A 15,959-nucleotide genomic window follows, 5' to 3' on the forward strand; every position below is an offset into this window, starting at 1 on the left:
TTATTGGACTTTAAAAGAATTTAGTGAGTAAATCAGTGAAGCTAATCTTATGACCATATCAAACTTTTGACAGCAATTGCAAAATAATTCCACAGAGATCAAGAGACAGCCTGGTAAATATTAGCCCAGTTTTTAAAAAGAGAACCTTTTTCAGCCAAACATTGAACTGATTTCATTTCTCATAGAGTGCATTTAAAAGTGAGCGTGTCTCTTCAGCAAAGAATAAAGAATCAAGATATAAATATTTTGAGATACCTTCACCGTAAAGGCAGTAAATGGTGAAAAATCAAGGGGCAAAAGACCCTGTGATCAGCGAGGAGAAAGAGGGCAAAGTCAGAACTAAATGTAACCATCATCACCAATGGAAAGATAGAGAGATAGAGTCATAGAATCATAGAGTGATACAGTGGGGAAAAAGGCCCTTCAGCCCAACTTGCCCACACTGGCCAACATGTCTTGGCCACACGAGTCCCACCTGCCCGTATTTGGCCCATATCCCTCCAAACCTATCCTATCCATGTACCTGTCTAACTGTTTCTTAAATATTGGGATAGTCCCTGCCTCAACTACCTCCTCTGGCAGCTTGTTCCATGCACCCACCACCCTTTGTGTGAAAAAGTTACCCCTCAGATTCCTATTAAATCTTTCCCCCTTCGCCTTAAACCTATGTCCCCTGATCCTCGATCCACCTACTCTGGGCAAGAAGCTGTGTGCATCTACCAAATCTATTCCTCTCATAATTTTATACACCTCTATAAGATCACCGCTCATCCTCCTGCGCTATAAGGAATAGAGCCCCAGCCTACTCAACCTCTCCCTGTAGCTCACACCCTCTCATCCTGACAACATCCTCGTAAATCATCTCTGTACCCTTTCTAACTTGGAGATACTCGGCAAATTAGTGGTACAAAAGAATGAAAATTTCTTTAATTTTTTTGAGATCCCAACGCATTCCACAATCACAAAAATAATGACTATGTTCAAGAAAGAAGAGAGACAGAAAGAAAGAAACCATAAACCAGTGCAGCACTTGGAAAATTCCTGTTATTAAGGAATTAATTGCAAGACATTTAGAAAATCATTATGCAATCAAGCAGATCAATGTAGTTTCATGAAAGGGAAATTGTGTTTAGCACATTTATTAGACATTGTTGATGATTTAATGAGCAATGTAGATAAATAGGATCCAGTGGCGGTGGTGTATTTGGATTTGCAAATGGCACCCTACTACCTGGTCTAGCAAAATGGTATGGATCGAATATGCCCACAATTCTCTGCCCAGTTCCCCCACCAGTCTGCTCCATTCCGCTGCTCCCTTGGTTATTATCCACCTCTGTTCCCAGACCAAGAGGAGAGGTCTCCGTTCCCTCTGCCCAGGAGTTTGTGCGCCACGGTCATCTGGCCCGTTCAGCCCTGCACCGCACCGCTTCCAGGTACAGGCAACAGGAGGATGGTCACCGGACCCCTGCCCCTCGCTATCACCCTGGTCAGAGGGTATGGCTGTCCACCCGAGATCTCCCCCTCCGCATGGAGTCCCGTAAGTTGGCACCCCGGTGTATTGGCCCATTCTCGATTCTCAAGATCATTAACCGCTCTGCTGTCTGCCGTAGACTGCCCCGGTCTATGCGGATTCACCCCACCTTCCACGTGTCCCGGGTTAAGCCTGCATCCTCCCGCTCCCTGTCCCCCGCTCCTCTGCTACTTCCACCGCCCCGCATCATTGACAGTGGTCCGGTGTACACGGTGAAGCAACTGCTGAAGTCCCGCGGTGTGGCAGAGGGATCCAGTACCTGGTTGACTGGGAGGGCTACGGTCCAGAGGAGACGAGCTGGATTCCTGCCCGTGACATCCTAGACCCCTCCCTGATCTGTGACTTTCATCAGCAGAATCCAGACCAGCCAAAGAAGACGGCAGGGGGGGGGTCCATGGGAGGGGGGCTCCTGTCACACTTGCCACGCCTCCAGACACATGAAACTCTTTCCACACTCCTCCCCTGAGCTATTAGTTACACCTGCATTTAATCTGCTCCCCTAATCTATCACTTGGTATAAATACCTGAGATCATCACCAATCGGGTGCTGTCTAATCTGTCAGTTCAACAGCAGTTTTGAATCATTCGAGTCCTTGCCATATCTGAACCTTCTGACATCCATGGAGCAAAATGTGAAAAAACACTTTTGTCCTCTGTGCACGTTTCATTTACACAGAGAGGTGGTTGCATGTGTGGCAGCAATGTCAATTAGCATGTAGTTAAACTTTTATTGGGAAGCCCATTGCTGAAAGTACCATGAAGCCTTTTGTGTTGGAACAGAACATGTGAGAAACAGGAGCAGAAGAAGGTGAGTAGATTCCTCAAGCATGCTTCATCTTTTTTAGCCTCAGTACCACTTTCATTATATTTTCCAATGTTCCTCATGGATCAAATAACTGTAAATCTCCACCTTGTGTTTCATAATTTCAACAGAAGTCTCTGGGGATTAGAATTCCAAAGATTCATGACCAACTGAGAGGATTTAATCTCTATCTGAAACGTATGCCTAAAATAAAGAGTTTTATATACTTTTATTATGTACCAGATTTAGAGGAAATATCTTCTCAACATTACCCTGTCAATCCCTCCTCAAAATCTAAGATGAACTCTAATTCCTTTATATTTCAAAGATGGTAAGTTCAACTGCACAATCTGTGATACATCACTGCTTCATTCCATGAATTAGCACAGTGGACATCCCACTGGGTCTCTAATGCTAATGTAGCCTTTCATAAATATGAAGATCAAAATTGTATGTAGCATTCCAGATAGTGGTCTCACCAGTGTCCCAGAAAATAGCATCAAATAATTCATATTCCATATGTCTTGCAATAATGCCCAACATTTCCTTAGTCTTCTAATCATTTGCTGTGTTGCATGTGAAGTGTTTGTGCTTTTACTAGGACTTTGGGACCCCTTGTGCAGCCAGTATTTCATATGTTTGAGGAAAGGTGAGAGTCATGATTTGATTCCAACTGATTGCACACATTCAACATATCTCTGTGCTGTCATCTGTCAGAGCTGCCTGGTTATTCATGATGATTTCTTGTGTGACACTTGATTAATACATTGGACATCACATTCGCAAGAAAATTCGCTCTCCACTACCTCTTCATGAAGCTGCCACATCTCTTGAATACTACTAATTTAGTGTACATTTCAAGTGGCCACTGCCTTTTAATCACAAATGGAATCTTCGATATTAAGGGGATTCAATATAATTTCACCCATCAAACCCTTTCTAATGAGAAGTGAGAGTTGTCAAGATTTTGTAAGAAAATAACTGCAGATGCTGGTACAAATCGAAGGTATTTATTCACAAAATGCTGGAGTAACTCAGCAGGTCAGGCAGCATCTCAGGAGAGAAGGAATGGGTGACGTTTTGGGTCGAGACCCTTCTTCAGACTGAACCTTGTCAAGATTTTGGTTAACTAGCACAGGAAGCAGCAGCATATCACTGCTCCAAACTATGGTAATAGGACATATCCAGTAATTTGCAATTTAATTTAAAACACCATTCGTTCTAACAAAAAAATTAAGTAAATTAAAATAAAGTAAGAGATAGTAAAATGTTTCAAACATTTAGTTGCAATGGAGTCATTATTTGCATTTCTGTTATGCTGTAGTTGAGCTGAGGGGCCAGATGTGAAGTGCCTGCTGCCCTCTTCTTCAACAGGGTGGTGTTCTGCCACTGGGCTTGCAGTGAGTAATATCAGTCCATCTCTCTGGAGACACACTGATTTTGAGAAGTTTTGGACTAAATATTTGTATTGTTGTGCAATGGTCTGAAAAGTTGGATTAAACCACTATTTAATTATGAATCACAGTGGGGTTTTGGGTGTTATTTTGCCTATTTACTCTTTGTGCAATTTATATGAACTTTTGTTTGTTCTAAATTGATGTTCATGCTGAGGTTACATATTCAATTTGTTGTAATCTGAAAACATAATTTGATATTACAACACAAAGGAAATTTATTATTAAAAGCTTTTTCAGAGTGCTTCTGTTTCCTCATGACTGTTACATTTTTGTTCGATCTGTTTGCTGAGGAATGCATTACATTATGCAGTTTGGAAAAGCTTATTTTACCCCACTGATGACTGGAACTCTGACTTTACATAAAATTACTTTAGATATTCTGCACAAAAACAGGACATTGTGTTCAATACCATAAGCTGATGTTTATGCTTTTCGTGCCTCTATCCTCATCTCTCTCATTGTACAGTTATCTGTGTACCCTTCTATTGTTAGAGCAAGTTCCACATCACACCTATGCTCAGTATAATGAACTTCATGGAGCAAGAATAGTACAGCGCAAGAACAGGCCCTTCTTCGGCCCACAATGTTAGTGCTGAACATGATGTCAAGACCAACTATGTTGGCACATCATAAAATATCCCTCCTTTCCTTGCATATCCATATGCCTATCGAAAAGTCTCCCAAATCCCACTATTGTATCTGCCTCAACAGATGCCCCTGGCAGTATATTCCAGACATTCACCACACACTGTCTAAAACAAAACTTGTCCTGTACATCTCCTTACAATGTTATTCTTCTCACCTAAAGCAATGCCTTTTAGTATTTGATTTTTTTCTATCCTGGGGAAAAAGGGTTCAATACAACAGACGAACAAGACAGGGGAGAGAGAGAGAGGGCAACCCTGCCTGATTACAGCTCTTCAGGTATATGCCCAAATGCTCAATAATTGTCATGATGGTTTTTACCTCTACCACTCTTGCAGTGCATGAGTTCCAGACCCCCTTTGAGCAACAGGAAGAAAAAAAATATTTTTACATCTCCTTTCCAGTTTTCATGGCTGTTTTAAATGTACATCACCTAATTTTTGATCATTCTTCTGGAGGAGATAGGTTCTTCCCAATAGGCAAGTTAAGTCTCCCCTTTGTCTCCCCTGCTTCAAACAGCCAAAGTTATCCAATCTTTCCTCAAGCCTGCAATTTCCCAGCATTGGCAACACCTTTGTACATCTCCCCTGCATCCACAGTTTAAAAAAACCCAAAGACCAAGTCTGCACAACATCGAAGCTAATGAAAACAATGGAGAAATGGGCTTGCATAGTATTTAGTTCACCAGTGACAATGATGAAAAACAAAACTAGTTCAACGGATGGCTGGATGGTCATGGAATTGCTCAGTCATGAGTGAGGATGCAAACATTCAGACAAATAGCATAGAGCTTGAAAACACATTTAGGGGAAGCATTGAAGAGTTCAGCTGGTGAAATGTTAAGTGCAACTCAAAGGTCGGTATTTAGATGCATCAGTGGTTGTAACGGATGATACTATTCTGCCATCAGTGGTGGGGCAAAGATTACATTAGAAATTGGGCAGAACTGGAAAGAGGTTCAGCATGAATACCTCAAAGTCAAGATTGGAAGCGGTTGCATAATTTAAACACCCGTTTTATAAAAAAAACGTTGATGTAGGAAGTAGCAACAGAGAATATGTGGCGTACATCCCCTCTAGCAACATAATTCCCATTATGGTAGCAATTCAGGCAAATAGTCGCTGCACTGATTCTCTTCTTAGCTACCGCCGTGCTTTATTTCACAGTTTTACTTTTAGTTTGTTGTGAGGCAAGAATATTAAGGATTGTGGATTCAAGGTGTAGTCCATCTGTTATCTAATTTAATAATTTTCTCCTTTTCCTGCCCATATACGCAAGTCATTTGTATTCAAACTGTCATACCTTCCTCAGGCATTGTGAATGTTCGTCCAAAATACTTTGTAATGTCATGGTTGGAATGGTAATACGGAGAAGCTTTGTAGATGTTGGTGGTTCATAAAAAGAAAGTGCTTTGTTGGATTTTATTGTAGTTTTTGGATCAAAAATAATAGGATGGGCAACGGTAATGCTCACAGGTTCAATTGTTGGAACATGAATTATATAGCATTTACATAACACCAAAAAATAATAAAATATACCAAATTACCTGTCAGATATTTCAACAATAAAAAAAAATACAACAAGCCAAGAAAATCTGTTGGATCACTTAAGAGGTTATAAGGAAAAATAAATTTTACAGCCAAAAAAAATTATAAATTAAGTTCTGGAGTTTGGCAAGTGGCAGATGAAGTATGGTGGCCATGTGATGTGGCAAATGTATGTGATCAATGCCAGAAACCAGGGATCTAGAACACAGAGCAGAAAGATCGCTGAAATGCAGTAGAGTTGGAAAGTGCAAATTTGCTCAGTTTAGCGATACAACATGGAAGCAGGCCCTTTGGCCCACAGAGTCAAACACCATCGATCACCTATTCACACTAGGTCTATGTTAGTTCTATAATATACCACTCTCTCACCAAAGGGACAGTTTACAGAGTCCAATTAACCTACAAACTTGCATGTCTTTGGGATTTGAGACGAAACTGGAGCACCTGAAGGAAACCCACACAGTCCCAGGGAGAACGTGCAAACTCCACACAGTCAGTATTGAACCCAGATCTCTGGCGCTGTGAACCACTATTTCAAATCACTATTTGAAATGGCAGGATGAAAGAAGGCACGATAGGAAGCATATGTGGATTGTGATGCTGCATCCCTGAAGGAATAGAATAAATAACACTCACTACTAGGCCCACTAAGTATTTTTTCAACCTTTCTTACCCAAGACTATTTCCATTCTCAGATCACAACAGCTCCAAGTCTCCATTACTTCAAAATATTTAGGTTTGTTTTGAAATTCAGAAGAAATTTCGGTGAAGTTCCTGGGACTTACTGTACACCACAATCGCTGTTTAGTAATAATGTTTAATTCCATTGTTTATTTAAAGCTTTGATTTGATATGACTACGAATTTTAAAGGTAGTAAGATACGTCAGAATTTTCATTGTTAAACAATCAAGCAAATTTATTGTGGATAAAGCTAAATAAATAATCTGCTGATAGCCAAATAATGTAAAGATAAATTAATTTGGAAATGCTAAATAAATTTATTGGAACTCTAATAGTATGCTCTAATTGTATTGATACAAGGCCCCAGATTTCACAAACAACTGGGAGTTGTTGAGGAAATTTAAATAGTGCATGTCTGAACCTTAGTAACATTGGAGGATACTTTCCATGGCTTATTTCTTCAGGGCTGTGCTTTCTACCCAATCTGTGTGACTGTGCAGGTAATCATATGCATTGATGAGAGTGATGCCAAGTGGGAATTGTATTCGTTTCCATGAACTATTGGCAGAGTTGGCAAAAGGGCAAAAGGGCAATAGACAATAGACAATAGGTGCAGGAGGAGGCCATTCGGCCCTTCGAGCCAGCACCGCTATTCAATGTGATCATGGCTGATCATTCTCAATCAGTACCCCGTTCATGCCTTCTCCCCATACCCCCTGACTCCGCTATCCTTAAGAGTTCTATCCAGCTCTCTCTTGAATGCTGGACACTAACTAGTCCAGTTAGGGCTGGACCAACTCAACAGGTCAGGCAGCATCTCTGGAGAACATGGGTATGTGACGTTTCTAAGATAAGGGTCTTGACCCGAAATGTCACCTATCCATGTTCTCCAGAGGTGCTGCCTGACCCATTGAATTACTTAAGTAGTTTGTGTCCTTTTGTGTAAACCAGCATCTGCAGTTCCTTGTTTCTACAGAGCAAAGAAATTTTACCTTGCAGAATTCCAGCCGAGAATTAATTCTGTGTTTCAATTACTGACCAAGCATCACAAAAGTTCTGCCTTGAAATTTCATCCATTCATACTTATCTTTTTATGTGTGAAGAAGAGCGTTAAATTCATTTGGGATATATTTTAAGTTTGTTGAACAATAGAACAATAGAACAATAGACAATAGGTGCAGGAGTAGGCCATTCAGCCCTTCGAGCTAGCACCACCATTCAATGTGATCATGGCTGATCATTCTCAATCAGTACCCCGTTCCTGCCCTCCCCATACCCCCTGACTCCACTATCCTTAAGAGCTCTAGCTCTCTCTTGAATGCATTTAGAGAATTTGCATGTTTAACAACATCATCAAATGCAATACGTAGGATGGAACTGCAGATGGTGGTTTACACTGAACATAGACACAAAATGCTGCAGGCAATGGGTCAGGCAGCATCTCTGGAGAAAAAGATTAGGTAACGGTTTGGGTCGATACTCTTCAGACTGAGTCAGGGGAGTGGGAAATTAGAGGTATGAAAAGGTACAGAACAGATCAGAGCCGGCACTGATGGCCAAAGAGCCCACAGTGGTCCATTGTTGGCTGTGGAGGAGGCGATAACGAGGGGATACGAACAGTAAAACTAGCAGGATAACGTGTGGGGGAGGGATTGAGAGAGAGAGAGAGGGAATGCAAAGGTTACTTGAAATTAGAAAATAGGAGTCCACACCGAATGCATCAAATGCAATGCCCATTTTGTTATCAACAATTGAATTTGGCACACAATGTGCGACACACAGCTTGCATTTTGCCACTGTAAAACTTTCCAGTAGCAAACTCCACACTAAGTGGCCAAACTATCCATGGATTCAAGTGTCCTTGGTGGGCCCTGATGTTTTGTGCCCTCAGTGTGCTTAGCTAACTGATCACTGATTGGGAAGAAAAAAGGAACATTTCTATTTCCATTTCCAGTCCATTCTAATTACAAGGTTGCCCCTGACATCATATTCAGTGTTCCCTGTGTAATGTGCAAAAGATTAGAGTTGACCTAAGAGTTCACAACTCATTAAAGTGTGATGCTCTTGGATGCCTTCTCACATCAAACTGGTGTCAAGGTCACTGTTTTTGCTGCCTAATGCTGACTGGAGAAACAAACAATCTTCTATCAATATTTAGCACCTTGTTATGGTTCAATTAACTTATGACCTGAATGCACTCCTACTGCTTATAGGAACCCTGCACAGAGAACATGATTCATTTCTGTTATGTTAGCTGACTGCAATAACAAATGGATATTGGGTACTGGAACATAATGTTTTCCCACTGAACCTAAGAATTAAATGGATGATCTATGACTGATACAGGATCTCAACCCAAATCTTCGACAATTCCTTTCCCAGGTGCGTTTTTGCTCTATTCCTACACTTGCAATCTCTTGTATCTGGGGAACTGAAGTCAATTCAGGGAATTTGCACTGTTAATCAAATATAAAAGTGGAATAAAGACTAGTACCAGTGAAAGTGACCAGGTTACCAGATTATTGTACTCTTTATGTGCATTAATGGATTTTAAAGAAGGACGTTTGCTGTTTCTGTCAAGGATTAAATGTGACTCAAGAAATATTATTCTCCTCTAAAATTGGCCCACTACAGGCTGACATATGTTTGGATCTTCCAAAAGACAGTTTCAAGCTTATAGAAACTGAGCCAAGAATGCCATCAGAACTCTGGCCTAACTGGATAAAGATCTGAAGACAATAGACAATAGGTGCAGGAGTAGGCCATTCGGCCCTTCGAGCCAGCATCGCCATTCAATGTGATCATGTCTGATCATTCACAATCAATACCCCGTTCCTGCCCTCTCCCTATACCCCCTGACTCCGCTGTCATTAAGAGCTCAATCAAGCTCTCTCTTGAAAGCATCCAGAGAATTGGCCTTCACTGCCTTCTGAGGCAGAGAATTCCACAGATTTACAACTCTCTGACTGAAAAAGTTTTTCCTCATCTGTGTTCTAAATGGCCTACCCCTTATTCTTAAACTGTGCCCCCTGGTTCTGGACTCCCCCAGCATTGGGAACTTGTTTCCTGCCTATAACATGTCCAATCCCTTAATAATCTTATGTTTCAATAAGATATTTATTCACAAAATGCTGGAGTAACTCAGCAGGTCAGGCAGCATCTCAGGAGAGATGGAATGGGTGACGTTTCGGGTCGAGACCCTTCTTCAGACTGATGTCAGGGGGGCGGGACAAAGGGAGGATATAGGTGGAGATAGGAAGACAGTGGGAGTTCTGGGAAGGGGGAGTGGAAGAGAGGGACAGAGGAACTATCTAAAGTTGGAGAAGTCAATGTTCATACCACTGAGCTACAAGCTGCCCAGGTGAAATATGAGGTGCTGTTCCTCCAATTTCTGGTGGGACTCACTGTGGCACTGGAGGATGCCCATGACCGAAAGGTCAGACTGGGAATGGGAGGGGGAGTTGAAGTGCTCAGCCACCGGGAGATCCAATTGGTTAATGTGGACTGGGCGCAGGTGTTGAGCGAAGCGATCGCCGAGCTTGCGTTTGGTTTCGCCGATGTAAATAAGTTGACATCTGGAGCAGCGGTTGCAATAGATGAGGTTGGAGGAGGTGCAGGTGAACCTTATGAACTTGTGTTTCAATAAGATCCCCTCTCATCCTTCTAAATTCCAGTATAGCCTAGTCGCTCCAGTCTTTCAACATACGACAGTCCCGACATTCTGGGAATTAACCTAGTGAACCTAGGCTGCACTCCCTCAATAGAAATCTGAAATTTGAAGAAGCCTGATGAAGGATTCCAACCCAAAACGTCACATATTCCTTTTCTCCAGAGATGCGGTCTGACTTGCTGTGTTATTCCAGCATTGTGTCTATCTTCAGTATAAAGCAGCATCTGCAGTTCCCTCCTGCACATTTAAGATTTATAAGGGTAATGCCAGAACTGCATAGTTATAATAATCTTAATTGGACAGACCCGGATATTTTTATATCAAAGATGTTTGGGTAGATGATGTCCTTACGTTTGTGAGCAAGCTCAATGGAGGGGACTTGTGGAGGAAATCCAAAACCTGAGGCCGTTTAAACAACATGGTTATTGGTGAAATTTATAAGTAAACTTGAAGGAAGCCTTTGGCTAGAATGGTGGAACATCGATCTCACTCTGCTGCAGGGAGGAGATGAGGAAACTGATGGTGTTATGTTTGATAAATGCATGAAGGAGAAAGATACAGTAAAATACATGAGGTAGAGGTGGGATCCTCATGAGGACCATAGGCAATATCCTTGAATAGATAAGTCAAACAGCCTGGCTCTGTCCTATAAGAATTCTAATGATCTTGTCTCACAAAATAGCTGGAAATCCATATCAGTGCTAATTGTAAGCAGTGGGACTTCATCAATTTCATTTTAGGATTTAAAAAAATACTTATAGATTTTTAAGCTACCTTGCCGGGATCTGAACAGTATGTGCAGATTAGAACTAGGTTTGCAAATGTCTTGAAGCTTAAATATTTGCTCCATGATATTTCCTCCTAACAATTTTTCACTTTTCTGAATGATTGACCAAATTATCCATGTCCTCTTTATGACAAAGGACTTCTTCCTCCATGCTGACCAGATAGGTATTTTATATATTATCAAGAAACTTTTTTATCAGCCCCCACCTATCTCTCACAAACACACACCCACAAACTTAAGCCTAGATTTCTGATGTAAACAACTAAAGCATGAGACCAAACACTAAGGCTCCTGAAACTCCAAGAACTCCACATCCTGCCATACTCATTGTTGTTTGGCTCTGGGCAGGTTTTAGATGTAATTTTGTCACTCTCAAGTGAATCTCAAAGGTTTTACTTTTATGATTAGCCAACCACAAAGGATCTCCTCAAAGATTTTATTGAAATTTATGTAAAGCATATCAAATGCAATGCTCCCCCAAAAACTCCTCTTGTTTTTACACCCGAACGATATGAGCATTACCTTCTCTAACTTCTCTAACTTCAGATCGCCCTTGCTTTCTCTCCCTATCTCCCCTCCCCAGTTCTCCCACTAGTCTTACTGTCTCCGACTACATTCTTCCTTTGTCCCGCCCCCTCCCCTGACATCAGTCTGAAGAAGGGTCTCGACCGGAAACGTCACCCATTCCTTCTCTCTAGAGATGCTGCCTGACCCGCTGAGTTACTCCAGTATTTTGTGTCCACTGTCCCACTTCTTGTTTAGTTTAGTTTGTGTTCGAGATGAAACGCGGAAACAGGCCCTTCGGCCCACTGAGTGCGCGCCGACCAGCTATCCCCACACACTTACACTATCCTATGCACACACGAGGGACAATTTACAATTATATCAAGACAATTAACCTATATACTTGTATGTCTTTTGAGGGTGGGCGGAAACCGTAAATCCTGGAGAGAACCCGTGCAGGTCACGGGGAGAACATACAAACTCTGCACCCGTAGTTGGGATCGAACCTGGCTCTCTGGTGCTGAAGGCAGCAACTCTTCTGCTGTGCCACCATGCCACCCTAAAATGTTACCCACCTCAAAAATTCAATCATTAGCCAGACATGATTTTCCCCTAACATGCTCTATTATTTTCCAGAGTAAGCTCATATACTCTACAGAATGCATTCCAATAATTTCCCCACTATCAAACCTGAATTGATCAGCCTGGAATCAGTTGATCCCTCCTTCATTTTTCAAACAACAGTGCAACTTTAACAAGGGAATGAAAAAGACAAACATGGGATAGCTTAATAAATATAATCCACTTTCAGCTGTAATTTATGACATTTGAATTGAAATGTGTTGTATCCACTGCCCCCCTCCCCCCCCCTCCCCCAATTGTAAAAACCATCTTATTAAATATTGAATAAAACCTGTATGGTATGTAGGAAAATAACTGCAGATGCTGGTTCAAATTGAAGGTAAACACAAAATGCTGGAGTAACTCAGCGGGTCAGGCAGCATCTCAGGAGAGAAGGAATGGGTGACGTTTCGGGTCGAGACCCTTCTTCAGACTGATGTCAGGGGAGGGGGCGGGACAAAGATAGGAGATAGGCAGTGTGAGAACAGGGGAGGGGATAGAGAGGGACAGAGAAACTATCTGAAGTTGGTGAAGTCAATATTCATACCGCTGGGGTGTAAACTGCCCAAGCGAAATGAGGTGCTGTTCCTCCAATTTGTGCTGGGCCTCATTATGACAATGGAGGAGGCCCAGGACAGAAAGGTCAGAGTGGGAGGGGGAATTGAAGTGCTGAGCCACTGGGAGATCAGGTTGGTTAAGGAGGACTGAGTGAAGGTGTTGAGCGAAACAATCGCTGAGCCTGTGTTTGGTTTCGCCGATGTAGAGAAGTTGACATCTGGAACAGCGGATATAATAGACGAGGTTGGAGGAGGTGCAGGTGAACCTCTGCCTCACCTGGAAAGACTGTTTGGGTCATTGGATGGAGTCGAGGGGGGAGGTTAATGGACAGGTGTTGCATCTTCTGCGGTTGCAGGGGAAAGTGCCTTGGGAGGGGATGGTTTGGGTGGGAAGGGACGAGTGAACCAGTGAGTTACGGAGGGAACGGTCTCTGTGAAAAGCAGAAAGGGGAGGAGATGGGAAGATGTGGCCAGTAGTGGGATCCCGTTGGAGGTGACGGAAATGTTGGAGGATTATTTGTTGTATACGACGGCTGATAGGTTGGAAGGTGAGAACAAGGGGGACTCTATCCTTGTTACGAATGGGGGAGGGGGAGCAAGAGCGGAGCTGCGGGATATAGAGGAGACTCTAGTGGGAGCCTCATCTATAACGGAAGAGTGGAACCCTCGTTTCCTAAAGAACAAGGACATCTCTGATACCCGAGTATGGTGCAAAACCTGTATGGTGCTAAGCTACTGTATGCCTATTTTATCTCCACAGATGGAACTTGTATCATCTGATGTACCTTGTACTAACATGTCAAGAAATTAGATTTAGTACCTGCAATTGGAATGATATGCCAAGAAATTAATTTTCCATACCAACATTGAGACAGATGCTGGTTTCTATTTTTGCATTTAATCTAATCTGCAAATTTGTGTGATTTTTCAAAGAACACTGAATTCATAAAAAAACATTTTGGAGGTTATTAAGGTGGAACCATTTGCATTACGAAGGAAAGAGCTGCAGGAATGCAATTAAAAAGATAGATGCATACTGTAGGAATTGCTAAAGAAGTTAGCGGAAGAGTGATGGATTTTTTTCTTCTCCCAGGTGTAATGAGCTAAAATAGTGTGTAACTCTAGTTCTCGGAATATGCTGGCTGAGTGCACGTATGAATGGAAGAGGATGCAATTCATTGTTTTACAATGATTGGGAAGAAGCAGGTTCAGTGGTGATAGTGTGGAAAATTGGGCCACTGTGAGGCTTCATTCATGGAACGTAGAATATAAATAATACAGCACAGGACAGATTCATGGCCTACATACATAGTTTGTCCTGATCATTAACTGATCCCATCTGCCTGCATCAGGTATATTTGCCTCCATTCCCTGCTTGGTCGTGAGTCTGTCTACATGCTTCTTGCATCACAGGAAGGACACAAATGCTTTGGAGTGGGTTCGGATGATGAGGGTTCACTGGGATTTTTGCAGGGATTAGAGAGCATTAGTTATAAGGAGATAGACACAAAATGCTGGCGTAACTCAGCAGGACAGGCAGCATCTCTGGAGAGAAGGAATGGGTGACATTTCGGGTTGAGACTTTTCCTCGGACTGAGAGTCAGGGGAGAGGGAGACTAGAGATATGGAAGAGTAAGGTATGAAAACAACAGATCAAAGCTGACAAATGTCACTGTTTGGACAAACGTCACTGTTTTCTCTGGAGCATCGTAGGCTGAAGGAGCAACCTGCCAGATGTATATACAATTAAATGAGGCATGGATATGATAGATAGAGACCTTTTCCCAGGTCTTCCCAGAAGCAATGCTTTTTAAGCATTGCTATTATATCTGCTCCCACCAACTCTCCTAGCAATGCATTTCAGGCAACTTCCACTCTCTGTATGAAAACCCTCTTCTTTTAAACCCTTTAAACGTTCCATACCTTAAAGCTGTGCCTTCTTGCATTTGACATTTATGCATAAGAATTGAGGCACCATAGAGTTAGATGTTCAATTGCTGTCAGCACACTACAAGAAGGATGTGCTCGCTACAGAGAGAGTGCAAAATAGGTTCACTGGGGCATAGGCAGGAATGGACGGCTGTAGTTATAAAGGAATTGGATAGGTTGGGCTTATTCTCACTTGAACATCGGAGACGGAGGGTAACTTCATAGAGGTTCACGAGATCATGAAGGGCATCGATAGGATAGATGGAGTCTTTTTCCAAGGGCAGAACAGTTTTAAGGTGAGAAGGGAAAAGGGTTAAGGGAGATCTGAGGGTATGCTTTTCAGTGTGGCTGTTATGTAGAATGAACTGACAGAGGAGGAGGTAGAGGCAGATATAATTACAAATTTTAAAAGGCATTTGAACAGGGACATAGTTGGGAAAGGTGAGGAGGAATATGGGTCTGATGTAAATTGTATTACTATTGCTAAGCATCAAGGTTGGCATGGACAATGTAAGCAGACAGGATCTGTTCCTGTACTATCATTTTCTGTAATTCTATTATTCTATTTATTCTAACATCTGCCCACAGAGGCAGCTGGATGCTTGCAGCAGAAAACAGGGCAGGGCACCTGGGCTGCGAAGTTGAACCATTGTAAACGTGAACCTTTCCAACTCTTTGTGTTGGTGTTGAGGGTGTTGTCTCGTGTTTAATGGTGGCCACGGTGTCCACAAGGAGAGCACTGAGAGATGACTAGGGGGCGTGGGTCTACACCAATGAACCTGTCCCTAAGTGTTTCTATTTGTAGAGTATTCAATCACTCTGAACACTACCAGTGGTTCAACGGTAGAGTTGCTGCCTTACATCGCCAGAAACCTGGGTTCGATGTAAGGCAGCAAAGGGGCTGCCTGTTATGGAGTTTTTAACGTTCTGCCTATGGGTTTTGCCCGGTTCTCCTACACTACAAAGTGCTACTCCCTCACTACAAAGACGGACAGGTTTGTAGGTTAATTGGCTTTAGTAAAATTGTAAATTGTGAAATTGTAAATTGTCCTACTGTGTAGGATAATGCTAGTATATGGGGCCAAAGGGCCTGTTTCTGCACTGTACCTCTAAACTAAATTAAGCTTGGAAACTAGCAAAAACAGGACTTCTATCTAATACATCTTATGCACATTATGTTGTCTACTTCAGAAAATGATCATGAGATTATTGACGCAAAGGGGATTC

This window comes from Rhinoraja longicauda, chromosome 3 (assembly GCF_053455715.1).
Source record: "Rhinoraja longicauda isolate Sanriku21f chromosome 3, sRhiLon1.1, whole genome shotgun sequence".
NCBI lineage: Eukaryota > Metazoa > Chordata > Chondrichthyes > Rajiformes > Arhynchobatidae > Rhinoraja > Rhinoraja longicauda.